The sequence below is a fragment of the Schistocerca americana genome, chromosome 8 (genome assembly GCF_021461395.2).
Source record: "Schistocerca americana isolate TAMUIC-IGC-003095 chromosome 8, iqSchAmer2.1, whole genome shotgun sequence".
NCBI classification, from domain to species: Eukaryota; Metazoa; Arthropoda; class Insecta; order Orthoptera; family Acrididae; genus Schistocerca; species Schistocerca americana.
Window position 1 is genome coordinate 86,218,300 of NC_060126.1, and position 17,444 is coordinate 86,235,743.

The following is a 17,444-nucleotide window of genomic DNA, read 5'->3' on the forward strand; positions in this document are numbered from 1 at the left end:
ACGTTACCACCACATGGAATAGATGTGGAAAGCATGTTGGACGTGAGTGTGGGACACAACGCCAAATCATGGAGGGCTGCACAAACACCAGACAGCAAACAGCCAGTGTGACGCACACGAGAACTCGAATGACAATGGGCGGGAGAAAGTAAGACACGCGGCGCTAACGTTAAGAGGCGGAACAAGGACTACATTCTAACCTTACTCGCGATACAGGCATGAGAATAACCAGCAGGACCACCAAGGCCATAATACAGGTACAGATCTATTCCACTTGATGACTGAGGCCACGACTAACCAAAATTTGTGACAGACGTGGTCGTATCTTTTAACTGCATTGGCGTAGAAGCTTAAAATATTTACACTGACAAGTGATTGTAGTCCTTACTATTTTGACATAAATTTCAACTTTGTACCTCTACCTCCTCTTGGGAAGAATGGATCCTTAGGGACGATAGAATCGTTTGATTCCATTAACTAAGAATCTTCAATTTTTTACACTGCCAAGGCACCGTCGACTGTTTTCTTCTTTTCTTTTGTCACAAGTCTGCTGACTGGTTTGATGTCGATCGCCAGGAATTCTTTTCCTGTGCTAGTCTTTTCATCTTGATGTTGCGCCTGTGACCTATCTTCTCAACTATTTGTTGGATGCATTCAAATCTCTGTATGTCTCTTCAGTTTTTACCCTCTACATCTTCCTCTAGTTCTACTCTCTGTTGTCTCAACAAAAGTCCTATCACCCCGTCCCTTCTTCCTTCACTGTTTCCCATATGTTCCTTTCCTCGCCGATTCTGTTGAGAACCGCCTCATTCCTTATCTTACCAATTCACCTAATTTTCTACATTCTTTTGTGGCATCGCATCTCCAATAATTCGATTCTCTTCTGTTCCAGTTCAGGTTTCACTACCATACAGTACTGTGCTCTAAACGTACATTCTCTGAAATTTCGTTGCAAGGTGGCAAACCATACGGGCCGTACACTGGGAGAAACATTTTCAAGCTTCAAACGTCTGTGACGTTTTGACAGACCGAAGCGATAAATGAAAATTTCTACCATTGCCGTTACTCGAGTCCAGGTCTCATGCTCACCAATCAAATTCGTAACCAATACGCCGCACCTGGACAATTGCACTGAACAACTGCACGCCTCCATCCTCAGTCCAAATTCCCTTTCATGGTTCAGGCAGCATGGTACTCCCAATTCATTCGGACAGAACTGCGGAAGCTCTTCAACTGAATTTGCTTCTTCGATGTGTATATTGACCAGTAGGGGAGAAAAACTACATCCCTGTTGTACACCCATTTTTAATCCGAACGCTCCATTCTTGGTCTTCGATTTTATAGTTCCCTCTTGGTTATTGTACACATTGTATGTTATCCGTCTTTCCGTAAATCTTGGCGTATTTTTCTCAGAATTTCGAACACTTTTCACCATTTTGTATTGTCTAGCTTTTCTTTCCAGGTAGCAAATTCTATGAACATGCCTTGATTTTTGTTCAGTCTTCCCTCGGTTATCAACTGCGACGTCATAACTGCCTCTCTCGTGCCTTTACCTTCCCTAAAGCCAAACTGATTCTCATCTAACAGACGCTTAAATTTACCTTCCATTCTTCTGCGTATTATTCTTGTCAGCAACTTGGTTGCATGAGCTGTTAAGCTCATTGTATGTTAATTCTCGCACTTCTCAGCCCTTAAAATCCTTGGGATTGTGTGGATGATGTTTTACCGAAAGTCTGTTGGTATGTCGCCAGCCTCACACATCATACACACCAACGTGAATAGTTGATTCCTCTTCCCTCAATGATTTTAGAAATTCTGGTGGAATGTTATCTATATCTTCTGCCTCATTTGACCTTAAGTCTTAAAAATTAAAAAAAAATCTTTTAAATTTTGATTCTAGTATTGGATCCCTTGTGCCTTCCACATCGACAGCTGTTTCTTCTTCTTCATGCTATTATTCAAGTCCCCACCACGCCTCTCCCCCCCACCCCCCTCCACACACAGGGCTTCAATCCTCTCTTTCCACCTATCAGCTTTCTCCTCTGCATTTGACAGTGGGATTCTCATTGTACTCTTAATGTTATCGCTCTTACTTTTAGTTCCACCAAAGCTTGTTTTGACTTTTTCGATGCTGAGTAGTTCTTGTGACAGTAATTTTGTTTTCCATTTCTTCACATTCTTCGTGTAGCCATTTCCCACTATCTCCCTGAACTTCCTGTTTATTTTGTTCCTAAGTGACTTGTATTTTCATAATCCAGAATCTGTCTGCTCATTTTTGTACTCCCTACTTTCGTCGATCAACTGAAGTATTATTTCTGTTAACCAATGTTTCTTTGCAGCTACCTTAGTTAACCTCCTTCAACATATATTTTTCTTTCCAGATTATGTGACGTCCTTTTTATAGACGTCCATTACTCCTCCGCTGAACAGCCTACTGAGCTACTCATTATGGCAGTATCTACAGACTCTGACTACTTCAAACGTATCTCTTCCATTCGTTGGGACTTCCGTACACCATTTCTTTGTGCGTTGATGCTTCCTGACTAGTCTCTTAAACTTCAGCCCACCATTCATCATTACTAAACTATTATCTGAATCTCTATCTGCTCCTGGGTACGCCATGCTGTCTAGTACCTGATTTCGGAATCTCTGCCGGACCGTGATGTAATTTAACTTAAATCTTCGTGTATCTCCCGACCTTTTCCAAATGTACCTCCTCCTCTTGTGATTCTTGAACTGAGTATTTGCTATTGGTAGCTGAAACTTACTGCAGAACTCTATCAGTCTTATTTCTTTTTCATTCTTATTACTGAACCCATATTCTCCCCTGAACCTTTCTTCTACTCCTGCCACTACAACTGCATTTCACTTGCTCATAGAAATTAGATTTTCATCTCTCTTTTGCACTGAACTACCCATTCATTATCCTGACTTACTTTCTCATCCTTCATGTTCTGCTTGCGACGTTGGGATGTATATCTGTACTATGGTTGTCGATGTTGATTTGCTGTCGACTCTGAAGAGAGCAACCCTATCACTGAACTGTTCACGATAACTCGCTCTGCACTACTTTCCTGTCCCTAAAGAAATCTACTACCGCTGTACCAATTTATGGTGCTTTTGAAATTACCCTACAATCATATGACCAGAAATCCTTATCTTCTTCCCATTTCCGGAGCCTCATTAAATCTAGATTGAACTTTAACATTTTCCTGTTCAGATTTTCTCTACTGCTTTCAAACTTCTGACATTTCACATCCCGATTTGCAGAATGATGTTCTTTCTTTGGCTATTCAATCTTTTTTTGTGCTGGCGTCAGCTGTCGCCAGCACTCCGGTCGAGAAAGGTATAACAACAAGAATGATAGTATGCACTGGATCAAGCGCACCTATCAGGAGAGAGGCCAGAGACAGACTTGCAAGCAACACGCCGCCAACACCCTCTCGACAAGTGTTTGGATTGCCGCTGGTGACCGGAAGGCTCAGTCTCAGTTTCAGTCTCAGTCCCCATTGCAGTCGCTCAGTCACTAGCTCAGTCACTATTGTAGTTGGCGTCTGCCAGTTCACATCACTGGCCACGACAGTCTATAGCGACCGGAGTAATGTTTCTAGTGGGACTTGTACTTCACCAGCAATGAGGCTAACGTGGACCAGAACTGAAGAGCTTTTACCACAAAACATGGACGCTGTTTACGTTAAGTAGCCGCTATCTGTTTGAGTAAATAAAGAAACCTGTTAATACCTGTGTGCAGTTGTGTTGTAGAAAGAGGATACCAGCCATTAAACAACATCCTGTCCCTTGATTACTATGGTACAAGACGCAACAGTGGAGACGAGGACCAACACTTTTTCTCAGTCCAGAATCTTTCGCTACTGGAGAGATCATCGTAACACTTTCTTCAATTACAGTCACCTGTGGATACACATAATGCGTCATTAATGCAGTCGTTTCCATTGCTTTCGCATCCTCATTCCGCTGATCAATAATTTTTGCCGATTGTCAGACGTAGCCAGGATGGAGGGAAAGAGGAGGGACGAAATATTTTTCATTCTGGCAGATCAGAAGTACTATTTTAGATGCAACGTCTAAGAATTCTCTTCAGCTAACAGTGATTTCAAATCTTCGTAATGTCTCAGAATATGCTCCAGACACAGGAACAGAAAATGTTCGCATACCCAAGCAATTTTCTTCATGATTTGTAGAGACACACTACCTTTTAAGATTGTGGAAATGAAGGTTTTTTTAATCTGGACGCCATTGCACTATTGTGCAAAGTACAATCGAGACACATTCAGGATTATGCCGGAAAATCAGTCACAACTGGCTCAAAAATAAATGTCAGACGTGAACAATTTACTACCTACGACAGGTATTTAGATTGACACAATGCAATGTGGAAGTTTTCTGTGGATTGTCACTCATAATTTTGATGGCGATGAATTGGAAACAGCTTCTCGTGGTACATGTGAGTTGTCGGAATCAAACACAGGGGTGTTACAGATAAGTACCAGCAAACCTGGGAACAATCGATATTGTAGTTGTAAACTGTCGTAGCTCCGTTAAGAAAGAACCAGAGCTCCACGCGCTAATAGAAAGCACTGTAGCTCTATTCGTTATAGGTACTGAAAGCTGTCTAAAGTAGAAGACAATTTCACGTGAAAGTTTTGCAGAGGACAACGTTGTTCAGAAAGGGTAGATGACATTATAGATAGGTTGTGGCGTGTTTCTAGCTCTTAGGAGTAGTTCATGTGAAACTGAAACAGATGTTAGGTTAATGCGTGAGTTCGCAGTTTTTGTTTAGCATGTTGGTGTTCCACTTGCTATGGGTTTATTTATCATCATTTTTGTTGGTAGTTCACTGTTGCTGTTTCAATTTACTTGTTGTCATTTTGACGGTTGAAACTGGGCTGTTAAGTGGAGAAATCGGAACATTTCCGACGTGTTCTTCTGTTTGAATTCAGTAGCGGGATGACAGCAGAGGAGACAGCCAGAAACATTTGCGCCGTGTATGGGGTGATGCCATTGGACAGAGCACGACAAGAAAATGGTGTTCTCATTATAAGGAGGATTGTTTTGACATTGGCGACTCTCCACGTTCATGAAGACCTTCAGGGTTTGACGAACATCCTTTAAACCCATTAACCCACAATGATCCACGTCACTGTACTCGAGAACTGGCAAATATGATGAACTGTGTCAATCCACCTCGAGCGACATTTGCATCCTGTAAGAAAGGTTCAAAAGTCGGGTGTCTGGGTATCACATGCTCTAAGCCAAAGTTACAAAAATCAGAGGGTGCCCCTTTTGTGCAGCACTGCTTGCTAATCACGAACTGACTCTTCAACGACACCGGCCTTTCCCACCCTGTGTCGTTACTGGTAACGAAAAATGGTATTTTCATGCTAACATAATGAAAAGAAAGAAATGGCTGTGCCCAAACAAAGCAGCAACTCCCCGTACAAACACCTGGCGCATCCACAAAAGATAATGTTATGCATCTGGTGGGAAAGCGGCGGTGTGGTGTACTATGAATTACTTCCCCGAGACGTAGCCATCACTGCCGGCATTTACTGTGGACAACTGAGACGTCTTGCAGGCGCACTCCTAGAACAACGGCCAGGAAGGCTGCCTAAAGTGATGCAACTCAACCATAACGCCGGCCAGCATTTTTCTAGACTGAAAAAAACACTATAAAGAGTCGGGACGGGAAGCTATTCCACACCCACCTTATTCAACTGATCTTTCGACATCAGGTATAAAATTTTTCCGCTCTCCATCGAACAACCTCCAAGGAACTTCCTTTCCGGATCAAACTGCGCTCAGAACATGGCTCGACGAGTTCTATGCCTCAAAACCACGTGCGTCCTGCAGTCGCAGAATCGAAAAGTTGCCCAGCTTTGGCAGACTGTTGTAAATAATGCGGAGAATATGTTATTGATGACTCAAGTCTCTGAAATGTGTGTCTGTTCTGTTTCTTAAATTTACGGATAAACGCTACAACTTATGCACCAATCCAATAGTTCCTGTGAGTTAAATATGTAGATGTTGCACACGATAACAGGAATAAATTGAAAATTTTGAGAAAAACTGAGAGGAAAGATGGGACCTGGTGTCCGAATTTGTCAAATAAATATAGAAGGCACTAGCAGAGCAAAATGGCAATTCCTGCATAAGATCCTTAATGAGAATGATATTAAAGTCGTCGTAATCCAGGAAACGCACTTTGGCAACGAAGAACAGCTGAAACAGGGGAAAGATAACAGGGTATAACATGCTTAGGGCCACTCTCCACCTATCATAAGATAGAGGCACATACGTGTATGTACGAACCAACTTAGAAAGTACATCTTTAGTAAATACCTCCTCAGTTGACAATATATATATAACGCTGTTACAGAAGTTTGCGAAGTAACCGCTGATAAAATTTATAAGCCACCACTTATTCAGCGGTCCCAGCATATCCTTCAATCAGTTCCTCATACAGGTGTTTTTTATGCTAAAGACCTTAGAACTTTCAAGTCAACAGCTGGAGAAATGAAGGTTCCCAGATCTATGTTTTGCAACAGCTGATAAAGATGTTCGTCTGAGAGCCTGTCGCAAGCTTCTGACGGATTTCCCTCACTCTCAACACCGACGTGTAGTTATCGAAATAGGTATCATTATCCCTCCCTTATCTTCATATCCTCACCACAGATCGAACTTCAGATGTTGTGTTGGATGAAGAGCCAACACCGTGTTACTAGTGGAGGCCGACATCCACGTGTTTTAGCTCACGCAGGCTGGCGTGAGAAGGGAAGAACTATACTGACGTGAGGTCTGGAACATGACAAGGAATTATAATTCAGAAAGCGGACGTAGCTAGTTTGGTACTTAACTTTAATCCATTAATGATGAACGTCGCTCTTGACGGTTCGTGATTCACAATATTATCTGTTCAGAAGACATATTAACTTAATATGGCTCCTTGCTAGGTCGTAGCAAATGACGCAGCTGAAGGCTATGCTAACTGTCGTCTCTGCAAATGAGAGCGTAATTTGTCAGTGAACCATCGCTAGCAAAGTCGGCTGCACAACTGGGGCGAGTGCTAGGGAGTCTCTCTAGACCTGCCGTGTGGCGGCGCTCGGTCTGCAATCACTAATAGTGGCGACACGCGGGTCCCACGTATACTAACGGACCGCGGCCGATTTAAAGGCTACCACCTAGCAAGTGTGGTGTCTGGCGGTGACACCACATCAGAAAAGCAAACTTGAAGAAATTTTCAGACATTCTTGATAAAACACTTGGTTGGATACCACCGTCACAAAATAACTATAAAAGATTTGTTGGAATGGTAATAAATACTGCTAAGAAAAGTATCCCCCCCTTCCCCCCAGGCTTCAGAAAAGAATATGTTCCAGGGGGGAGAAAGACTACAGAACAACTGTACCAATAGTTCTTGGAGAGTGACAATCGTGAAATCGTGGATGAGCTGGCCACATCAATTTTGTAACATCAGGAAAGTTGGCATGGTTGTTGCTGCGTAGGTTGGCAGTGACGAACGAACCCACCCACATTGGTTTATCTGACTTTTTCACAGTTGCACAGAGTGCCATTTGTACGGAGAGGAAATGTGTTGACATTTGCACGAAGCCCAGGACACTGCAGGTAGTGGACAGGCTGTTCCAGAAGTAGGAACAAAGGTCTGTTTGCCGCTACCTGCGACATTCTCTGGAAAAGGGCAAAGCCCATTTTCTTCTCAAAGTTCCCTGTCCCCGCAGCTGTTCGTAGTGTGGATGGCTTTATCCCAGAGTTCAGTACTGCAGTTGGCAAATAGTGTTCTGTGTTTTAGTGCTGAGAAAATGGAGTTCACCAAGACCACCGAACAGAAGCCTTTACTGATTTACAACGAGCACTACTATGTAGTGGACTATACAACCAAACAAAACGTGACTTACTGGCGTTGCGTAAACTTTAAAAAAATAAATGCAAAGGAAGTCTATCCACAAAAAGTAATTCAATTTTGGGAACAGGTAGCCATGTTTGTATTCCAGAGGAAGCAGCAAATTAGGTGTAGAAACATTTGGTCAGCGCAAAGAAGAGGGCAAAAGAAACGGATGCTTCAGCTTCGTCAGTTTACGTAGAATGAGTAGCACAGCTCTTCAATCGTGGCTACGACTTAGCAGCATCCTTACCACCACACAGAAGTGTGAAGCAGTACGCAAGATTCCACCCATTCTGCAGGAATATTCTTCCAAGAAAATAATTTACTGATGAATGATGGTAGTAATTTTTTACTTGAAGATCATAACGAGGGACCGAAAGACAGAAAGCGGAAAGGGAAAAGCATGCCTACTAAATTATGTATCATTCTTTGTGTATGGAACCTTAAAGAGTTCGAGCAAGCAGTTTGGACAGTTGTTTGTTCTCCACGCCGACCTTAATAGTTCCTGGGAGAGAATTAACACCATTCCAGTCGTTTGCACTTTGTTGCCAAATAAAAACCGAGAGACATATGAACGTCTGCTTTAAAATATTACAACTGCAGCCCTGCATCTCTGATGACGGACTTCGAAATTGGCATCGTGCAACCAGCTAAAGTTTTGTTTCCTAGAACAGAGATCACTAGTTGCAATTATCATTTTAATCAATGTTTGTGAAAACAAGTTCAGTGTTGCGGCCTCGTTCCAGCCTATAAGGAAAACGTGGAAATACAGACGACGTCAGAAAAGCAAAAGCGTCAGGACTTTTATGACTGTTTAGTGGAGCAGTGGCTCGATAGCGAACTTTTGCCAAGAAAGATGTGGAGCTGCAGTGGAAGGCGCCATCGCATTTGTAACGTTACAGAAGGATGGAACCGAAGAATAAACACATTAATATCAAAGTTCACCCTAATGTTTACTCTTTAGTGAAGAATCATCGAGAAGATGTAGAGGACCAGAGCCACCATTTTGACCGACTAATTTTAAACGTTGATGGGAACACAAGACAAAAGTCAGCAATGAAGATGACGAAAGGATTGCAAAGGCTTTGAAGAAACTCCAAGCTGATGGGAACTCAAAATCATTTCTGACTTGTGTGGCCTGCCCACAGAAGTTAGAGTGACAAAGAAAACGTCAGAATCATTGAAACATTTGCAAATATTGAAAAGTAGTTTGATGTTTTCGTTGGAAACCTTGTAAATATTGTAAACAAATTTAATCGGGGACGAAACGAGACTACCTTCTCTTGATGTTCTCTGGAAACGACACAAAATCTGCTAAATATATCTCGAAATTTGCAAAATATTCCCTAATGAAGATTGACAAGATTACTCAAATACCAAGATTATTCTAGGGAATAATCGCAGCATGCGCCTTGAGAGGTCCTTACAATCGAAAACTTTGTGGGCCGACACCGAATACTAAATATTTGCAGCGGAAGCGCAGAAAATGTCATGCAGTGAAACCCGTACTTTCTCCCTCCGTTAGAAGATGGGAAAACCAGCAACAAACTAGTATAGACAAAATAAATTATCATAAAAAAGTGCAACCTTTCAACATATGTTAAAATTAGTTTCAAGTAACTCATGTCATAGGCTACAGCAGGCCTGTTGGGGATGCAGGTAGGCGATCAACAGCGGCCACCTTCGCTCGCCGCCTGTGTTGTGAGTGTTCGCGGTAAAATGCGGCGGTCAGACGTCGTTACGTAATACAGCACGATCGATTGGTGCTGCCTTCAGAAGAATTACCATATTTAGGTTCGGCGTAGCCTTAGATACGAACACACAGTATATATGGCGCAGTGCTCAAGGGGAAATGCCACCCAAAAATTTAAATTTTCTTGTAGTTTGCCGACGACAACCAAATTTTAACATCGTGTCTATTTTATAAAGATGTATCATTACCCAAATTTAGAACTCCATAACTTCAGTCGTTTCGATTTTTGAATTTTTAGTACGATTTTAATCGTATTGTTGAAAACCAACTTATGGTGCTAACAGCACAATTTCCACATGACAGATTTTAAAGGTATATTCTCAAAATATAGTTCAACGGTCCTGTCCATTAACTTTGTGAGAAATATTAATAATTTTGTTTTCATAGCTTATCTGAAATTTTTGCCTTAAATTTTCTCAAATTATCAGTACATAAACGTGATGATAAAATAAACATATTTTCGATAGTATTAATGCATAGAAGTATGCAAACACATCAAGCTACTTCCTGCAAAAATTTCATTGGAATTGATTAATACTTATAATAAAAAATGTTGATACTGAGCTTAGAATAACAAACTTATCGTAAAACGGATGTTATTCTATCAAAGAATGAAGGTGACTACAAGACACACACGCATTAAAATTCACCGGCATAATAACGTTTACCGTTCTTGCTTATAGGAGGATTCTTCTTGTAGTCTCAATATCAAGGTAGCCTTTTTCTTGAATTTCCTGAATAAAAATCTGCTCATACTCTTCTTGTGGAGGTACGTGGTAGGGATATCTGATCGCAAGCCAATGCCTCTTTCCTTGGAACGTGTTGATCACACTGAACAGGACTTCGTTGTGTTCCCTAAATTTATATTTATACTGTCACCAGGCAAACGAATTGATTTCTAACGACTGACTGCCAGCTGTTTATCTTCAGTTTTCCTGGAAATCTTGCAGCTTGGTTTCCCCAGTTTGACTTTATGCCAAGTTCGCTATAAAGCTGGTTCTGTTTTATGACGATAGAAATCAAAAAGTGTATTTGGCGTCTTTCAGTGTCCTACGTCCCCTTATGCAGTCCTTATTTCAAACATTTCTTCGACGTGCTTGTAATTCGAATACAGCCAAACTGATTTGGAATCTAAGAGTTAACACATCAAAAATGTGAAATAGTCATTAAATTTCTTTTGAAAAAAAATTAAGTTTTAGGACGGTGTTTGTAAAGAGTTGAGAAGTAGCATAATGGTCGAGTTAGGAACTTCAAAGCAGTCAGACATATCAACATCAATGTATCAGTGCTGGATACCTAGACTATATGTTTATTGTATGTGCTTGTATCTTGATGCCCTTAGTGTTCTATTAATATGCTTCAAAACTTTGAACACAAAGAAAAAATTCCGGGTTAGAAGAACATTACAATAACTTCCATGCAAAGGATTATGGACACTTGGAAGGCAAACAGTCAGAAGCTGAAGTTGAAAAAAAGAAGGAAAAAAGAAACCTTTTAAGTGATCTGACTGAAGAAATTATTCATCATATGGGAGCAGAGAAATAAAGACCTCAACAATTTTCTCAACATTTTCACAAGGAAAAAACATTTTTGTTTTTTGAGGGGGAACAATGAATCTGCATTTAGATACAGTTACGATAAACTGCTTTTCAGCTTGCAAAGGGTCGCGCAACTTCACTGATTTTCTGGTTATGCTGGCAGTGCGGAAACTCGGCTACAACTGAAACTTACACACCAACAGTGTGGCGTTTGGGTGATTAATATTTCACAGCAAAATTAGTTTCGTCGATTTCTGTTTCTTCGACGTGAAGTTTCGCTACTTCAGAAGTCTGCAGGTACGATTATGTCAATGTTTAGGCTTACATGTACATGGTGCTATTTTACTCAATGAAGAGAACGAAATTCATCTACAGTAGCTCACTGGCAGATTTAAAAGCTTGACTTCGAATCAGCATTACTCAAAAACTGATACCATACGTCGTGCAAGGTAAAAAAAGTAATATTCATCGACATACTGTCTTTTCACGAGGGTCATTCAATAATTAAAGAAACAAATCGGTCTGGGGAAAACACTGTTAGTAGGACAAGTTTGGTGCTTTTATGGCTTTAAGTTGGCATGACTGGGATGAGCCCTGATCAGCTGATGTACCAACGTTGTTTTGTTTACAACCTCAAAAATACATTTCTAGATCGCGATTCCGCTTTAAACGTCCACAATAGTTGAACAACGTTCTGTTATTCGTTTTTTATTTGCTGAGGAGGAGAAACTAGTGAATATATACTGTAGAATGTTTATAGTTTATGGTGAAGGTTGTACGGATCGCACAAATTTTTACAAGTGGGTAGCGCAGTTCAAAAATCGTCGCGACTCAGTGACTGACGAACACCGTTCTGGTCTACCAGTTGCAGTTTAAACTCCCTCACTTGTAAGTCGAATTGATGACATTATTCATGACGACCGCCGTGTGACTGTGGAAATGATAGTTGATAAAGTTCAAGTTGGTACTGGTACAGTTCATAGCATTATCTGTAACAAGCTGAAGGACCGCAAAACATGTGCAATATGGGTCCCAAAGGAATTGACTTGGCTACACAAGGAAACAAGGTTGAAAGTGTGCACAGAGCTAAAAGGACGTTATGAAAGAGAAGGTGAGGACTTCCTCAACAAAATATTAACTTGTGATTAAAATTAGGTTTGCTATTATGAGCCAGAATCAAAAAGACAATGCATGGAGTGGAAGCATACCAACTCACCTGTAAAGAAAATTTTAGAACCCAAGCATCAGCAGGAAAAGTCATGTTGACGGTATTTTGGGTGCAGTAGGTCCAGTTTCTTGTGATTATCTCGAAGAGCAGCGTACAATGAACAGCCAATACTACTCGGATTTGCTTTTAAACAAGGTGAAGCCATCTACGAGAGAGAGACGTCGTGGATCTCAGAGGAGAGGTGCGATTCTCCAGAAAGACAACGCACTTCCTCATATTGCTCAACTAACTCGTCAAACCATCGACAAAATGGGCTGGGCAGTACCGCCTCATCCCCCTTACAATCCTGGTTTAGCACCTAGTGATTTACATTTGTTTGGTGGATTGAAGGAGGTTGCAGGACAACAAGGACGTGAAAAAGTTTGTGGGACATTGGTTCAAACATCAAGATAAAGAATTCTTTGCAGCCGGAATAAAAAAACGATGTAGCCCGTTGGAACAAGTGCATAAATGTTCAAGGGGATAATGCTGAAAAGTGAAAAAAATATTGTTTTGTAAAAACAAAGGCATTTTTCTCCAGACCAATTTTTCCCTTTAATTATTGAATGACTCTCACATGTTAAACGTTTCAATAAAATGACAATGAAATGTAAGACTGGAAGTTTAAATTTCGTCCTAAAACGGCAGTCATGAAAAGACTGCAATGTTGAATTTCATTGACATTTCCCATTATGCTGAATTTCATTGCAAGTACTAATTAATACAATAGTCTGAAAAATAAATGTGCCATAGAAGGCGTTAATGGGACACCCTGAGTGGTACATGGTTGCTCACTGCTGTGGTGTTAATGCAAACCCGCTAGCACGAGCAGGTGCGCTGAAGTGTAGCCTGTTAGCCCCAGCAGAAACCCGGGCTCCGTGCAAGCGGCACTTCGTGCAAGTGTTCCAACCCCTGTGTATCCATCTCGCCAAGTGTAATAGCTGACCATATAGTCAAAACAGCCAAAGAACATCAGGACTGCAGTCTTATCAGCAGATAAAGCGAAGCTGCAATAGTAATTACATGCTCAGGTCCCTCTATAGCCGACGAAGTGAATACAGTCACAGATGACATAAAACCTGGAAAGTCTCAAGCTGAAGGCGGTGTCCATCCAGAATTTTTAAAAGGGTGGTGGCAAAATTTCCTAATCACATTTTACAATCTGGTATTATGCCACATCTACTTAAGACAGCAAACATCACCGAAAACACTGCAGAAAATTCAAGCTTCCACCGGACATTGGAGGTATACGATCTTCATGGAAGACGACGATTCGTGAGCATCACTCACATTTTTTCCCGCTCGTGTCGGATCTGTCGACATGTCGTGTACAGAAGGATTCAAAGTGTTTTCAGATCTGTGTCTGTCTCGATCACCAACAAAACTGTGCAACCCACAGGAAGTTTTTATCATATTTTCAACAAATTCTGGAGGTACATTTGAAGGTCGGTCAAAAATTGTGGAATGTTTGGCAACACTGCCAAAAATACATTCAACATATATTCTGTCCCTACAGAGACTGTATCTGTAAAGCTTCTAAAATGAAATTGCTTCCGTATTAGCCCAGTAAGAAGCATGACACAGCGAAACCTTAATCACGAACGGTAGTGGAGGAAAGTAATCAAAGCCTTGATACAATTGCCTGCTTTGAGAAAATTTAGTTTCATTGTCAGTGAACTTGTTTCGAAGTACTCAGTTCTTGAACACAGGTCCGCTATTTGCTCTAGTGTCAATGAACATCAGTCTGTGGTGAAATCACACATGGCTAGTAATCTCGTAATAAAACGACCCCTTTCAGCTGCCCTGATGACAGGTGTACGTTTACCGTTTGTAGCAGCCACTCAGCTCGGTAAGTTGGCTGCACTTATAGAAAATCTTTAATTACTCTTCCTTTGAGGAGTGGTGGCACCCAGGATTTACTTTGAAGTAACCTCTTTCTGATATTCGGGAAGAGAAGTAAAAAAGAGGCATTATGCTCGACAGACTCCATGACGGAACGTAAGGAGCCGCCTGTGTTGGCCTGGGCTGTGTGGCTGGTCCTGGCGGAGGTTTGAGTCCTCCCTCGGGCATGGGTTTGTGTGTTTGTTCTAATGCCGGCCGAAGTGGCCGTGCGGTTAAAGGCGCTGCAGTCTGGAACCGCAAGACCGCTACGGTCGCAGGTTCGAATCCTGCGTCGGGCATGGATGTTTGTGATGTCCTTAGGTTAGTTAGGTTTAACTAGTTCTAAGTTCTAGGGGACTAATGACCTCAGCAGTTGAGTCCCATAGTGCTCAGAGCCATTTGAACCATTTGTTTGTTCTTAGGATAATTTAAGTTAAGTAGTGTGTAAGCTTAGGGACTGATGACCTTAGCAGTTAAGTCCCATAAGATTTGACACACATTTTTTCTGTGTTGGCCGCAGCGGCGCGCGGTGTGGAGGCCCGGCGCGCTGCAGGCGGGCGCCCCTCAGTGCCTCGTCGGGAGCCGCCCTGAGTCTCTCCCCTGGGCCGCTAACGAGTGGTGTGGTTGACATTCCGCTCAGAGCTGAGTCTGACCTTCCTGAGCAAATGGATTCCATATTCGCAATGCAGCCATCGGATCGCTACCGACACGAGCTGCAGAATCGTGGAAAGATATGCCGCAATATTGACAGGCCCTGCCGCTGTCTAATTGCGAGTATGTTCGCAGACATTCACGTCCATACATGAGGCAACAGCGGATCTTCTCACCAACACTCACTAATGCTACTTTTGAATAAAAGCCGGTTGCCATCTGTTACAAGCCATCTTCGTGGTGCCGCTCTTTTGAAAGCCAGCAGTATACACATCTCCGACGTGTATTTTGATGCTCGTAGTATCGGAAGCTATTGATTTGATTAGTTTTAGCTCAAGTGCTTGCCAAGTATAACCGTGCAATATACTCGTATCTTCCCCATCATACTGCATAATCGCTCTGAGCACTATGGGACTTAACATCTATGGTCATCAGTCCCCTAGAACTTAGAACTACTTAAACCTAACTAACCTAAGGACAGCACACAACACCCAGCCATCACGAGGCAGAGAAAATCCCTGACCCCGCCGGGAATCGAACCCGGGAACCCGGGCATACTGCATACACATTTTCATACACTTCTTTGCCCTTCTTGACATATTCTCAAGCGTGTCTCATGTCGTAGTGCGAAACGCATCCTGGACAGTGCTGTCCAGTTCTTCGTTTGCAGCATAACGACGCGCAAATACATGCGCGTTAATGACTCCCTATGACAAGTTGTCAGGTGTGGTGAGGTCAGGACATCTTGGTGACCATTCCAAGGCAGCTGCTGTTGAACCACGGCCTACTCGCTGTCCTACAGAGTGTTCATTTAGGAAATCGTGAACTTAAATAGCGTAATGAGCAGGCACTCCGTGTTGCTTCAACCCTATGAGTTATGCGAGGCCCGATACTTCATGCTGAGGTATTAACCATGTTTGTAAAATGCGGAAACAGTTTGCACCATTCGCACTTCCTTCACAGAAGTCTGTCCGAGAAGATGTTGTGATGTCATCGCTGCCCATACCGTAACGCGTGACAGGTTCCTTTCTAACTCCACTGTGTAATGAGGATTCTCTTTGGTCCAAACGGCAACATTTCTAGCACGTGAGATAACACAAACTTCGCACGGTTCAATGCATTCGGAAACTGAGTTAACCAAGCAAGGCGTGTTAAACGCGCTCATTTCACTCTCGTTTTCTAATGTCGGTCGAGGAGGTCTGACCTTAAAGGTCCTCCCTCGTCTGACCTCCCTTTGTTGTCCTTTGTATACCAAGTTCCGCAACATGTCTACGTGCCGACTTTATATGAGATTGTTCCGTGGAAGCAGGGACTCCGGTACACGTTTCTTCTCGTATCCTCTTCCTTCCACACCGCTGTCTGTCTTTAATACAACCGAAAGCAAAAGTCCGCAGCTCGTGGTCGTGAGGTAGCGTTCTCGCTTCCCACGCCCGGGTTCCCGGGTTCGATTCCCGGAGGCGTCAGGGATTTTCTCTGCCTCGTGATGATTGGATGTTGTGTGATGTCCTTAGGTTACTTAGGTTTAAGTAGTTCTAGGAGACTGATGACCATAGGTGTTAAGTCCCATAGTGCTCAGAGCCATTTGAACCATTTCGAAAGCAAAAATACTTCTATCCCAGTCCAGAAGCTTTGCCTTTCGCCGTGGAGCCCTACTAAATCTTTCCTGTAATGCTCCGACAATCTGTTTCACTGGCTGTCCTGTGTGTTGTCGTTCGGCCACTCACACAGTCGTCACTAAGCGCTCCTTAATAGCGTACCTATGAGCGCTCGAATCTGCAACGGCTACAAATTAAATATAGACTGCGACCATGAAAACTTATAAACATGAATCCCAACAGCTGATAATGTAGGTTCCAACATGCAGAATAACATTTGTCACCAAACAGGGGCTACAGCGTTAGTGGGGGTACTCGTACAACCTGTAGGCATAGTGTACACTCTTCTCTCGAAATAACAAGTGCGATGGAGGGGACACATACTATGTGACTATTTACCATCACAATCATGTGTTTCTGCGTCTTTCACTATTCGATCAGGGTGGGAGGAAAGAGGTGTGGTCGCGGCGGAGGTTCGAGTCCTCCCTCGCGCATGGGTGTGTGTGTTTGTCCTTAGGATAATTTAGGTTAAGCAGTGTGTAAGCTTAGGGACTGATGACCTTAGCTGTTAAGTCCCATAAGATTTCACACACATTTGAACATTTTTTTTGAAAGAGATGTAGGGACAGGGAAGAAAACTGTGGTACTCAGGGGGCCCACTGGCTTCAGCCGAAGCTTACGGAGGTTTAGTGGAGAATCTTGGAGACTGATGTCATTCAGTTCACCCTGAAAAAGTGTTACACGGTATCGTCAGCGAGCAGCTACGTGTGTTCACATGTCAGTCAGCCACAAACAGTAAGCAGAAAAAGGTGACATGGCGACAGCTAACACAGAGTCTGGGAGACAGCGGCTAGGGCGGCTCACAGAGGCCGCAGCAGCTGCGGTGACGTCAGCCACG